This window comes from Rhinoraja longicauda, chromosome 13 (genome assembly GCF_053455715.1).
Source record: "Rhinoraja longicauda isolate Sanriku21f chromosome 13, sRhiLon1.1, whole genome shotgun sequence".
Taxonomy (NCBI): Eukaryota; Metazoa; Chordata; class Chondrichthyes; order Rajiformes; family Arhynchobatidae; genus Rhinoraja; species Rhinoraja longicauda.
The window spans coordinates 3,963,272-3,976,014 of NC_135965.1; the positions used below are offsets into that span (position 1 = coordinate 3,963,272).

Genomic DNA, 12,743 nt, shown 5'->3' on the forward strand with positions numbered 1-12,743 from the left:
TTTGGAAAAGACCTCGGAGTACCCGCAGTCGCAAGCGTGTGTCAACATCGCCGTCTGCTGGCAGAACCTACTTAATTGGGCCACCATTCGCCCTTTAACATTTGGAAAACAATTTGTTCGCCTGAAAAAAAGTTATTTACCATACATTCACGAATTATGATCAACCTATGTTATGAATTAGGTAACTCTTAAAAATAAAATATCTTCTTTTGAACAAATATTATTTGAATGAATGTTTCTTTATTTCAGAGCGACTGGTGATATTGGTCTTCTGTACAAGCACAAGGAATTGCGTACGTGCATATTACTTAATTTACGGTGTAAGTGAATTATGATTAATCAAACAATAGAAAGGGTGCTTAAACCAATTTCTTGCTGCTATTGTTTATGCTTCGCTCGTTGATAACATTATCTTACGACCTTACGTATAATTAGCATTCAAAAAAGGAGGAGGGTGTGGGTGTGAAGTGTTTGATTGATAATGGTAATACATAGATAACTGATGCATGGTGATATAAAAACAGTCTAATTGAAATAAAAATATTCCCAGTGGATTCGAGTGAATACAGATTCATGTAATACTAAAACTGATACACGCTATCCTAATTGCAAAAGTATTTTGCATGTGCAATATATATGTCTGGTTATTAGCAAGTTTTCATACAGAATTTCATTTCTTTCAACTACTTTTGCAATTAAAGATTTTTTTTAAAACTGGGAGGATTCCCAGAACTATTTCTTATTTTTGCCTTTCGATGCAAATGGAGATTTAACTTTGCGGTAATTGGGTGAGAACTAGCCAAGCATCTGACTATTATGATGTTTGTTAAAAACGCTTCGCATCTGCATTGAGTGTATCCCCTCCACTATAATCTTCTTATGGAAATGAAGGCGAACAGCGGGGATCCAGCACAGTGTAGGAGAATGTCCTTGTTAACTGGAATTTCTCATCATTGCTAATTAGCACAGAGTTTGACGACCACCGGTATTGGGAAGCACTGTTTAACCACTCCAACCCATCCGAGGGAGCAGACTAATTTTATTTTGCAATTAAAATTTGAAAAGGCCTATTTGACAGTTAAAGCTCCGAGCGTTTTATCTCCCCGTGAAATAATTGCCGCCTTGATAACTCAATTTCTGGAAAATGTCAACTGAGAACGCCAAAAATTTAAATTTTGTTAAGTAAAAACATATTTAAAGCCTATGTCTTTTGCCCAGCTGTTTTTGACGCAGTAAACTTTTCAATGGAGATGGGGAAATATGGTGCGGCCGTTTGCCAGATAATGCACGCATCGTTCTATTGACGGGAAAAGATTAGTCGCTATTGATTCACCAGAAATATCTCATTTGCAAGTAACTTGCATTTCTGAAAGTGAACAGGTAGCCTTTCTATCATGTAGCCCCGGAAAATCGAGGGGTAACAAAGTTTAGAGTTGTTTAACCCAAAAGCTAAGATTAATGACACTAAAACGCGCTTCATGATAGACATTCCATTGATTGATAAACGTTATTTGAATGCCATCGTCATTTAGAAATTAAATAATAACATTACCACTGGTTAAAAAAATTCACAAGGAAAGCGCAAGTCTGCGTATTACTTTATTACACACACACACACACAATGAATCCAGACCAAAAAACTATTGGCATTACAATAACGCAACGGCAAGGAATTATCATTTATTTGGGCAAGTATACATCCAGCGATCCCAGTCATTGGACTTCACAATTATGAAATCATTTACTCTATATTGACCGGCCTCCACATTTTCACCGGGTATGTGACCACTTTCGGCCATTATCAATCAAAGAACTGCACTAACGATTCCCGTTCGTACAAGTGGCGTTGAATGTCTACGGCCACTCGAAGGCAACAAACTATTTTTAGACCCAACTCCTGTAAACAATTCCATTCAAGTAATAGAAGGGTGCTTGAAACCCGGAGGAAATTTCTACAACTCCCCTCTTGGCTGTTTTCCGTTTCTAAGATTAACACCAAATAAACGCCACCCAAAATATAACTATGCCATACGTGATTGGAAAAGGATACAAATCACGCCTTCAATAATGCTAAATGGTTTGCACTGAATTATGACAACGATGGTAAAAATATATATAAACCTGTCACCTGCAATGTAATCTGGCAGATGCAAATTGCATAATATGAACAATTGGATTTAAGTTAGTTTATGAATCTCCAAACTATAAACATGGTTAATACACGAGCTTTAGTTTGGTTGTTTAGGAGATGCGCCGTTTTGGTCTTGAAAGATGCATTTGCTTCTTATTGCAGCGATATTTTGTCCATCGCTCAAACATTAATTAAAATTTCACCGTCCCCACTCCCAAACACCACTCGCACGCAGACATTGCTGTAACAATTTCAGTGATGATAATCTCTGTGAATGCTCTCGGCATTTTAGTCGCTGAACTTTGCTACAAAACGCAGCATCTAATTGTTGGCGTGTGCGAGTAAAACGGGCGGGATTTACTTTCATCAAACGGATTTGGCAAGTTTTTTTAAAGATAAAAAGTGAACCCAGATTCTAATCTTGCATTCAGAAGCAAAACAATGTGCAGTAAATATAACTTTGCGTCTTAAAAAATCACAGCCTCAACAAAAGTTACAGATATCTTTAGTCCTTCCATGGATAAAAAAATGTATCGGTGTCATTCCTAAGTGTCTTATTTATTATTAAACTGGAAACGTGAATAGCCTAATAAATCGTTCGGTGGAGTTGAAAACTACGCCAAACAAGATTTTGCTTTAATAAATTGCATTTCAATAAGGATCACTCAATGTATGTAGCAGGTAATAATATGGTTCGAATCCGTTCTAATCTAACCTCGTGTACAAGAGAGAAACCTGTGAAAAGCGCCCACTCTCACACCGCAAAATCCACCCTCTGCAACTGACAGTTCTTTCTTACAACTATCTTATACCATGGACTTTTAGAAAGTTTTATGAATCTTCCGAATTGCTTTCGCATCTTGATGTACAACGAACCTCAGATACAAAAGCTGGGGAATACTCTTCAACTTTTCAACTCTTTACCGTTTTAGAAGGACGCTCTAAAATTGGCATTGATAGAACAGAGGGGGATTACGGCACACGCTTCAGTACTCCTAACATTGAAGGTGCGAAAATTTCGTGATTTTATCTAAACCCTCGCATCATCTCATTGACGGACATGAATTTCCAGTTTGCAAGTTGGTTCAATGTCTGTAATTGCAAATAACTCACCATTTTATTCAAAGCACGGGGCTTTGCACGATCATTACCCTTATATCTGATACAGGGTATTAAATATCGGGCAAACTACGAGAGTGTGGATTCGCGTTATTTTGTTTTATTGACTGCATTGTACAAGACGTCTTACTCAAATTGAAGATTTGGTTTTTCTTTTAGTATACAAAACTGTAAATGCTGCGTCTTTCAGCATCAAAGCGATCAAATAGACACTTTCAATCTCGTTTACACAAATAATTCTCAATAATTCTCATGCAGGCCATCCTTATTTTTAAGGCCCAAAACAAAGCCGTCGCATAAAATAGAGTGGGATGAATTTAATCCCACTGACGACACACCCTCCTCATGTATCAGTTTACGTAACGTTGATAAAGCGGCATGGATTCAAAGAGCTGGTACAACTGGTTGGGCTGAATGGCCTTCTTCAATGTAAATCATTGTAAATTGTAGCCATGACATCCTGCCATCTCACAACTTTTTCACCACTGAAAGACACTCTCGGAATCTAAAAGGAGACCAAAGCTCAATTATGTTACTCCAAGACGAACGTTGTCGAACCACCTCTACGTGAAGCGGTAGGTATTGGTCGCGTATTCGGACAGTGGTTGTTACTTTATTTTCTGGGCCGCGCATCATTTCTAACCGTTCAGAGTATGCACACACTATGTACATTGTGATAGGTGGTTATTGCTACTTGAGGCCGTGTGGTCAACCCGGTGCCAAAGTAATCTCCTCACAAAACTGAGGATGGTGTCGACTAGCCACGAGATTCGACAACCGTGTTGCTGGCTTTCCAAATAAATACCATATAAACCATAACAAATTGGAGTTTGATCCAACACGATATACGGACATTACGCGCCCTAAAACCAACTCGGCGAGAGATAATATGCTCGGCATTGCGTCAGTGTTGTGTGCTGACTAATGACATTGGAGTTGCCCAAAATCGTTAGCTGGTTAAAAAGACAGATCGGGCGACGACAGATTACACTCAAGTAGTCCAACCTGTTCAATCTCAAAAATTGTGCAAACTAATCTGCCGTCGGATTATATATGTGAGTTTCCCAATCGGACAACGGAATTCTATTTCCTCGTTAAATATTATATTTCCATCAAAGGGAATCTTAGTCGGCAGACAAAAGTTGTTGCGTCCGATTTTTTTAGACAACAATTTGTTTTCATTATAGATTTTAAAAAGAAAATGCGACAATTATCATCCCTGTCGCGACCATCCGATTTGAACAAAACAACTTATAAACATATTATAATACCCAAATAAATAAATACAAAATGCTTTCGCAACAAAATGAATTATTTATCTCTTTAAAATGTTATCCGCAGACTAAATTTAACCGGCACATATCTAATTACTTAAGCTAAAGATGTGAGACTGGAATGAAATTAGCAGTCATTACTAGTCTTTTAACTATATGGTCCTTTTGATCAGCGGTAAATTAGCTTTCCTCCTGACAAAGCCTGTATTGCAAGCAGTGGGCCGTAAATAAGACAGCTCGACCTCCCCTTAACACCTTTTCTGTTGTCAATCACAGCTCTGCAATTCATCCCTAGATTAACCTTTATCTGCAAAATTCAAAAAAAATCTTCGTCCAAAGTGGCTAATTTTTAAACTGAAAAGATCTGTTAAATTTCAGTATAATTAACCGGAGTGTCAGAAACCCAGTCCAGTTTCTCAACCAATTTCAGAGGATTTGGCGTCTTGATAACGGAACGAGTAATAATGCAGGCAAGATTTTTTAAATTAGTTTTTCCCCTTTCAGCCACTCTGGTTTGCTATCCTGTTATTAAATTCGACATTGTATAATAGATTGCACGTTTCTGAAGAATTTAACCCCTTCGCCCCCAAGTAATGAAACATGGATTATAAATATATCTCGGTAGAAGTATGATGGTTTACAGAGAGGAAAAAAAACAACACTTCAGATGCGACATTGAAATATAAAGACCGAGCTGGAGAAAAGGGGTAATTGCTGACTATTCAAGTGTGTGTGTGTTCACTGTTGGGAAAGTTGGGGAACTCGGTGATTTCGGGACCTCATTTTGCAGATCATTTTATTACACATAGGGGGTAAAATGTAAGGTCCATTAAAAATGTATGAAAAGCATGTTTCTCTTTTTTTTCCAAACGCAATTGTAAACAGGCTAGTAATGGGGAAAAGGTGAATTGCCTTTGGCCATTTCCAAATTACCAAATGAATACATGCATCCCTGTGGAGCACTGAAGGAGCCGTTAGGGGACGCCCGCGAGAGAAAACGCTACTTCTCAGACCCCCTTCTCTTCCCACCACCCCCGCCCTCCCCCGTCAAGTAAATAAATACACTGAAAAATATAGCACTATGGCGACCTGTTTCTTCGTCCCAGCAATTAAGCGGAGGTCGATTGTATATTCCGGTGCTGTCAGCTGATTGAACCCCCCCCCCCCCAATCCTCTTAGAAGTTCAGGGGACTCACCAAGTGAGAAATGGAAAACAACCATGATTTCTTCTTGGCACCACTGAAGGTCACCACCTACGCTGCTGAAAGCGCGAGGCCCCCTTTTTTTCCTATTACATGCTACATTAGAACACTTCTGTCAAGTCCTCCGACTGGGGATCAGCCTTGAAGCTTTCACACGCAAATGCTCGGCCGAATCTTCTGCAATAATTGCCCCAACATATTAAAGGTTCTTGACCCAACTCGGCTACCACCCCTGCCCGCCACAGGCTGGAGACGCACACAACAGCAAAAACTTGGGTTTTTAGAAAGGTTTTATTGAAAATAACCCGGTGGCTTGGCAGCGCACGCCACGCTAGGGTTATTTAGGCTGAAACAATCCATTCATTGATAGCATTGTCTTCACACCGCAAGACAAGCGCTGCACTCGGGCATTTTCCCTCCACGTAAACATTTCAAAAAGCAGCAGAAGATTGAGTATGAAGTACTTACGGCTTGGGCCTGAGTCTTGTCCGCAATGCTGCCGCTTTTGGAGAAAACGGACGGTTGAGCGCCTCAGCCCCAGCCCAGTGAAGCGACCGCGCCGCTTCTGATCACTTTCTTCGGGCACCGGGTAGCAGAGTTGCGCGGTGTTTATTTTCTCCTCGTAAGCATAGACAAGCGAGCAATGTCTGTTTGAAATCCGAGTCCGTGCGCTTTTTTTTTTGGCCGCCCGCGAACGTGTACAGTCCTCTTTATGTAAGCACCGAGGATATGAAACCCCTGGAACAAGAAAAGTCGTTTATGGAAAAAAAAATCTAAAAGGCTGAACGTTTTAAAGAAAGAATGGACGCAGAACAACAGAAGTCAGTTATACTATGCTGCTCTAAACCCCTACCGACAGACAGCAGAAAAAGCTTTATATTTTTTCAGTGGGTATTCAAGATAATTTGAAGCTATTGTTTCTGCTACAGATGGTTCTTTTTAATACAATAACACTGCTCTTTGTGCATACTACCCACAATAAAATCTAAAGCGTTCTCTTGAATAACCATTCTGTTCTCTGTTGTATAGAGCCAACAAAAGCTGCCGTGAGGTAATGGTTTCGCTGTTTATTGAAACCATGGAATGGGGGCTGGATAAAGGATAGAAAAAGACGTTACAAGGTCGCACGAAAACTCTTTATCTGAATAAAATATTGTTTAAAAGCAAAGGCTCTACTTTTGAATTTACCTACAGACTATTTGTCAATAAAACAACGGCCTTGATCCAGCTTGTTGTCTGCTGGATCATGTGTCTGGAAGCAAGATTTTTCAAAGAATAGTGCATTTAATATTGGACCTGGTGAATATATATCAGGAATAATGTAAAAGCTACGAAACACAACTGGTTACAAAATTGTAGAGAACAATTCATTCCCAAGTATCACTGTAACAAGTTTCCAACACTAAATGTTTGCCATATGGTCTAGTTTTCTGGAACATATTGTTTCCAACATTCACCGTGATATTTTCAAACTTCACAATAAAAGTAAGCCCCGGTCAATACAACACTAAAACTCAGTTCTGATTAATCAAACAGCCGCCATAGGTATTTGCCTTGGTCCATGCATCACTTTAAACAATGCGCGCCCATAAATAAACTGGAAAACAAAGTTGTATTATCTGATTTTTCATCCACCTTAATGGTTCTTAAACTCTAATTAGAATGCCTATCGGCACACCAGCTGTATTGTTCAAGAAAGGGGTAAATATATTTCGTGTCATGTGGATTCAGCATCAATTTAGTCTGTTTGACACGTAGCCCATGTATTTGGCTTGAGTTGAGGTCTTTATCGGCTTTGAGAGCGAGCTCCTCAGAAAGGGAAAGTAGGAAACAATAGATCTCTGCAGGGAAAGTTGTTAGTCACTGGCTCTCTGTTTGCCTACCTTTCTCTAGGAATTACTAGCTCATTCTCTCCCAGCCCCAGACTGACAGTAATCCACTCCAATGACCTGCCTTTTGTGTGTTTATAGAACATGTCTCAGCCATAATCTCAAAGCTACAATTACAATAGGATGTCATGACTTTAACCTTAACACCACTTCCTTTAATTAACCTTCAGGGTGCACGAGACCAGGCTGTGTGGTAAAAAGTTGGTTTGTCAAATCGGGGACCTCATCGCCAAATACCGAACGCTCTAATATTATCAGGATCTTTTCCTCATGTTGGAATTAGACGAAATCTCCACAAGTCACTAATCATGCATAATCCTAAAATATCAAAGATAACTACTTATTCAATTGTACAATGTAATTCCTGACGTCTCTTTACATTAAACCAATGTATAAGAATCGCTCATCAGCAAACACAACGCACATTATCAGTTTATTCTCCAATACTATTTTAATAAGAGTTTTGCTTGCTATTAATAGGTATTTATCTCATCTGTAGACACTAGATTTTTATGCATATGTATGCAGTTGTTATTTTACAATTGTAATGAAATATAACTTAATCTGAGGTGATGTTACTGTTGTAATCCATGACAAACCGTCTCAAACGTCAATAAAAGTGTGTCTTTCGTTAGAAAATCAATTTTCAATTACCAAGGTTTCTTTATACTCGTATAATAGATAGCGACTTAAGAAATCTTTTTCTCTCCTAACTGTTCTTGTCTTGATTTCGTGGCTGGAATAAGCCACCCTCTCCAGACTGGTAACCTTACCTTTAGATTTTCAAATTGAGGCTTTTAGTTTAATCATAGTCCAAGCCGAGCACAACATACATTTCAGTAAAAATGGCGCTAAGAAACGATTTTTAAAAATTATTATTCTACGACGTTTTGTCTTAAGCATATCTAAATAAGTGATACCTTCAAGTAGGATATTTCCCCGTTTCCTTCCTAAGCATACATTCAATTACTTTACTGTTAAATACGGCATGAGTTTACAAGAAGAAACGGGCTGGAAATCCTAGCCACGAAGGACTGCATTTCTCAACCTGCTGCACGGTCACGAACAGAGAGTTTCTTCGGTGTGTTACCGTAGAATGAATCTATGCGGTGGAAATGTTTGACATTTCAACACCCCTGACAATTAGCAACATCCCCATCTCAATACGGAACTGCTGGTCTCCTCAGACACAAGAACAATTGCCTCGGTCCAAAAAACAAATTATATATTCATACTTTCCACGTGTTCTCTGCAAGTGTTCTAAAACAATTTACCTTTGTTTGGGTGTGGAGACTGTTATTGACGCTTATCACATAAAACTATACCATAAAATGATACCCTAGATCATATCATCCCCAGGATAACTGAAGATATTTCAATCTCAACCTTTTTTATGTTTTTCCAAACAGTTCAACTACAAATTGTGAAGCTTCAGGTCAGGTCAATGACCTTTCAGGTGCTATTTTCACTACTTTCTGATTTTATTTCAGATTTCCAGCTTCTGTAGTTTTTTTCTTTTGCTTTCGGACAAATAAACTGCAACATGAAATGGGATTGTAGCAGCAACTGTGCATTCATGGTTTGATAGACAAAGTGAAAGAAACACACCCTATCTGAATGTTACTGCAGGTATAGTTTACATTTCCTCAAGAGATGTGGCTGGACTTCTTTTCAAATGACATCATACAAGATAAACCCTGAGGTAAATTACCTCAAAAGATTCATTTGGAAGGCACCTTGTGATGTAATTCTAACAAATCAAGTAGCTCCAAATGTGCATTTCATTAATGTTACCTGAGAAATACTCACTGAACTAAACCTATTCCCACCCATGAGCTACAGGTCCCAAACACTGTTACAAAAAATATGAAAAAAACCCAGCATGTAAATGAGTGATTTCTGCCATATTAATTATAGGTTATCTTCTGACCAAGAGCACAAGAATACTATGAGAACTAATTCCTTTAGTCAGTTCCACCAGTTAAACATTGGTTATTCTTGACGTATTTGGTTAACACATATATACCAATTGCAGAATTAAAATTATTAATGGACCTAGCATGAAAATTTCAACCATATAAATAGTTCCCACATTACTCTTCTAAGTCTAGACTCCAATTTTTGGACTTAGCTGCCTACTCCTAGAATTCCCAAACCAAAGTTTTATCTTAATATTCTGCTTAATATCTTCACATTCTCCAAAAGGAAAACCATTCCGTCAGTTATATTCCAGCTAACACGTCTGCAGTTTATGTAATACCTCCATATAAATTTACCCAATGGAAGTCAGATATCATCCTGGTAAATCAATGTTGCTCTCTTCCTTCAATTAATCTCTTTGTGCTATGGTATGCCTCACAATATTGCAGGTGTGATCTACACAGGGCATTGAATGGATGTGCATAACCTCTGCATCTACTATTATGATCTTGTCAATATAAAGCCCAGACATTCCAGTAGATGTTTCATTTACTTTCCACAACTGTCTGTGACTTTGTATTGACCCCACATATTTTGTTTTAAAAGTCCCCTACTTTTTCTGCCTTTCAGTTGTTAGAAAGTATTCTGTCTTATATATTGTTCCGGTTTAAACTAGATAATCTCATAAAAGCCAACACTAACATTTATTTGTGTAGGAAGGAACTGCCGATGCTGGTTTAAACCATAGGCACACACAAAAAGCTGGCATAACTCAGTGGGTCAATCAGCATCTCTGGAGCAAAGGAATAGGTGACATTTCGGTTCGAGACCCTTCTTCAGACTGAGAGTCAGGGGAAAGGGAAACATTTATTTGTTCAGTTGCTTAATCTATGTACTTTTACACATATCACCTCATTCCTCTTTCAAACAGTAAATCTTAAGAAAGGTTTAAATACGGGTGAACATATTTAAGATGTATGTAACTATTCACAAAAAGATAATTGCAGCTTATAATTAAGTATTAGGTGGATGGCATGGACCATTTCTGTAATACATCAGCAATTGCAAATGTCCAATAAAACACAGACATTACACTAGAGTTAATACTCAATAAAGAAACTCTTTCCCCAATAGTAAATAACTACGTTGTAATGCCATAAGTATGGTACAGGAAAAGCAAAAGCTCAGAGAATTTTAAAAATAATTAATGATACAGTAAGTGGATTATAGGTTTCCCATAATAAAACAATTTGCAAATTTGCTTACATTTTTGAAGCTAGAAAATTGATTAATTGTGATTTTATTTTATCTGTATTTATTAAAAATACCCCCCTGTGAACATAGAGCTTTCAGAACAGCCCAAATCAAAATGGATTCTTCATTCGATAGCAGTAAAAAATATCCTTGAGACTGATATCAATCTCTCAGTCCACTACTTCAAAAAGCTGGTTTTAAACACTCTGCTTAACTCAATTGAAAACAATTAAGATTTCACAATGAAGTATAGGTATTAGTGGCATTCTCCCAAGAGATTTTAACAGTCATTCCTTTACGATCCCTAAACTCGTGCTGCTTTGAGATATACCATTTCAGTGAAGTTTATCCAGTTATTATGACATACAAATTTCAAAGGGTGACACATTCATTTCATTATGTGTTTTACCCATCTCACTTGTCATTTTCTTAGAAATTGCAGCTAAGTTCAAAGAGATATCTCTTTCAAATGTAGCATACAGCAATGACCAGATGTGGTCAGAAAATCTGCTTGTTTAATACAATTAGGAAAAAAAGGGTTGATTCACAACAACTAAATTAAACAAAAACAAAAGGTCTGGCCGATAGCTGAACAATTATGAGGAAGTTTATGTATTCAAGATCAGTTAGCTAACTTCTTTCAAATGTTTCAATTCTCTCAGTCATCAACTAAAAGTAACATTTAGTCACAAAATGCTGGAGTAACCCAGCAGGTCAGGCAGCATCTCAGGAGAGAAGGAATGGGCGACGTTTCGGGTCGAGACCCTTCTTCAGTCTGAAGAAGGGTCTTGACCCGAAACGTCGCCCATTCCTTCTCTCCTGAGATGCTGCCTGACCTGCTGAGTTACTCCAGCATTTTGTGAATAAATACCTTCGATTTGTACCAGCATCTTGCAGTTATTTTCTTATACTAACTAAAAGTAACAGGTGACTAAATTTCACACATATGCATGACATTGATTTTATATTTATTTTGGGCACATAATTTTATATTTATTTTGGGTCAAACATAAATTGAATTTACAGCATTCTCCTCAAGATTTTATCTGGCCTATTTTCCCATGTTCCAGAATATTAAAGGGGTGCTTTGGCTGTGACGTCTCTTTCCTTTCCAATGCTCTCTGCTCCACATTAGAACCTTTACCTAGAATACAGAATACATACCCAGAAATAAAGCTAAGAAATCCTTTACTGATGCTAACTGGGAGACGGGGCATGTTTGCAGAACATAAACCGCCGTAAAAAAACAGACCATGGTGTTTGATTTCCGTAGTATCAGACGTGGCATCAATCAGGAAAAAGAGCAATATTGCTGAAGTATTCAAAAATATTGAAGAATGGCGCAAGTGATCTCCAAGTAATTGGGCATATTCAGCACATTTTTTTTTTCACAGGTGAATATTAATTTTTTAAATAAAGGAAAACCAGTAAGTAATCTGCATGGCCTTGTTAAATACTTTACCCATACAATCTGGAAGCAACTGGCTTCAGGATTGTTCACATTGATCTGCTTTACAGATTAAACACAGAACACTTTAATCGTATTAACCATCAAACAAGTTAAATCAATGATCAATTTAATCACATTAGATAACCTCTGCGGCAATCTTTCATTGGGCTATACTAAATAATCCTTGGTAATTTATCTTAGTCTTTTCTTTATAATTGCTACTACTAAACGATTGTCCATAACTCAGAAGATTGTACAGCACTATTTAAATTAAATTAGGGATGGATATTATGATAGATTTCTATACTTAATCACACAAGAGGGGTGAAAGAGAAACTAACTCAATTCGACATGGGGTGGGACAAAAGACTAATTACCACTGAATTCATTAATAATGAAAGACAAACAATTAGATTTTAAGTCTTATTTAATGATTCCATAACCAAAACTAAAATAGCTGGTGCATTTTGGATGATTTTTAAAAAAAAGAACAGTATAAAATAG

At 37.7% G+C, this 12,743-nt stretch overlaps 1 long non-coding RNA gene across 2 annotated transcripts in view; it reads right to left on the minus strand.

Annotated features, from left to right (window-relative positions):
• LOC144599396 (uncharacterized) overlaps positions 1 to 12,743 on the minus strand; it is a 292,001-nt gene that overhangs the window by 177,158 nt on the left and 102,100 nt on the right. For both annotated transcript variants that reach the window (XR_013547993.1, XR_013547994.1), the window contains exon 2: positions 6,195 to 6,464. This is a non-coding gene — a long non-coding RNA (uncharacterized LOC144599396). The remainder of the gene's footprint in view (positions 1 to 6,194; positions 6,465 to 12,743) is intronic.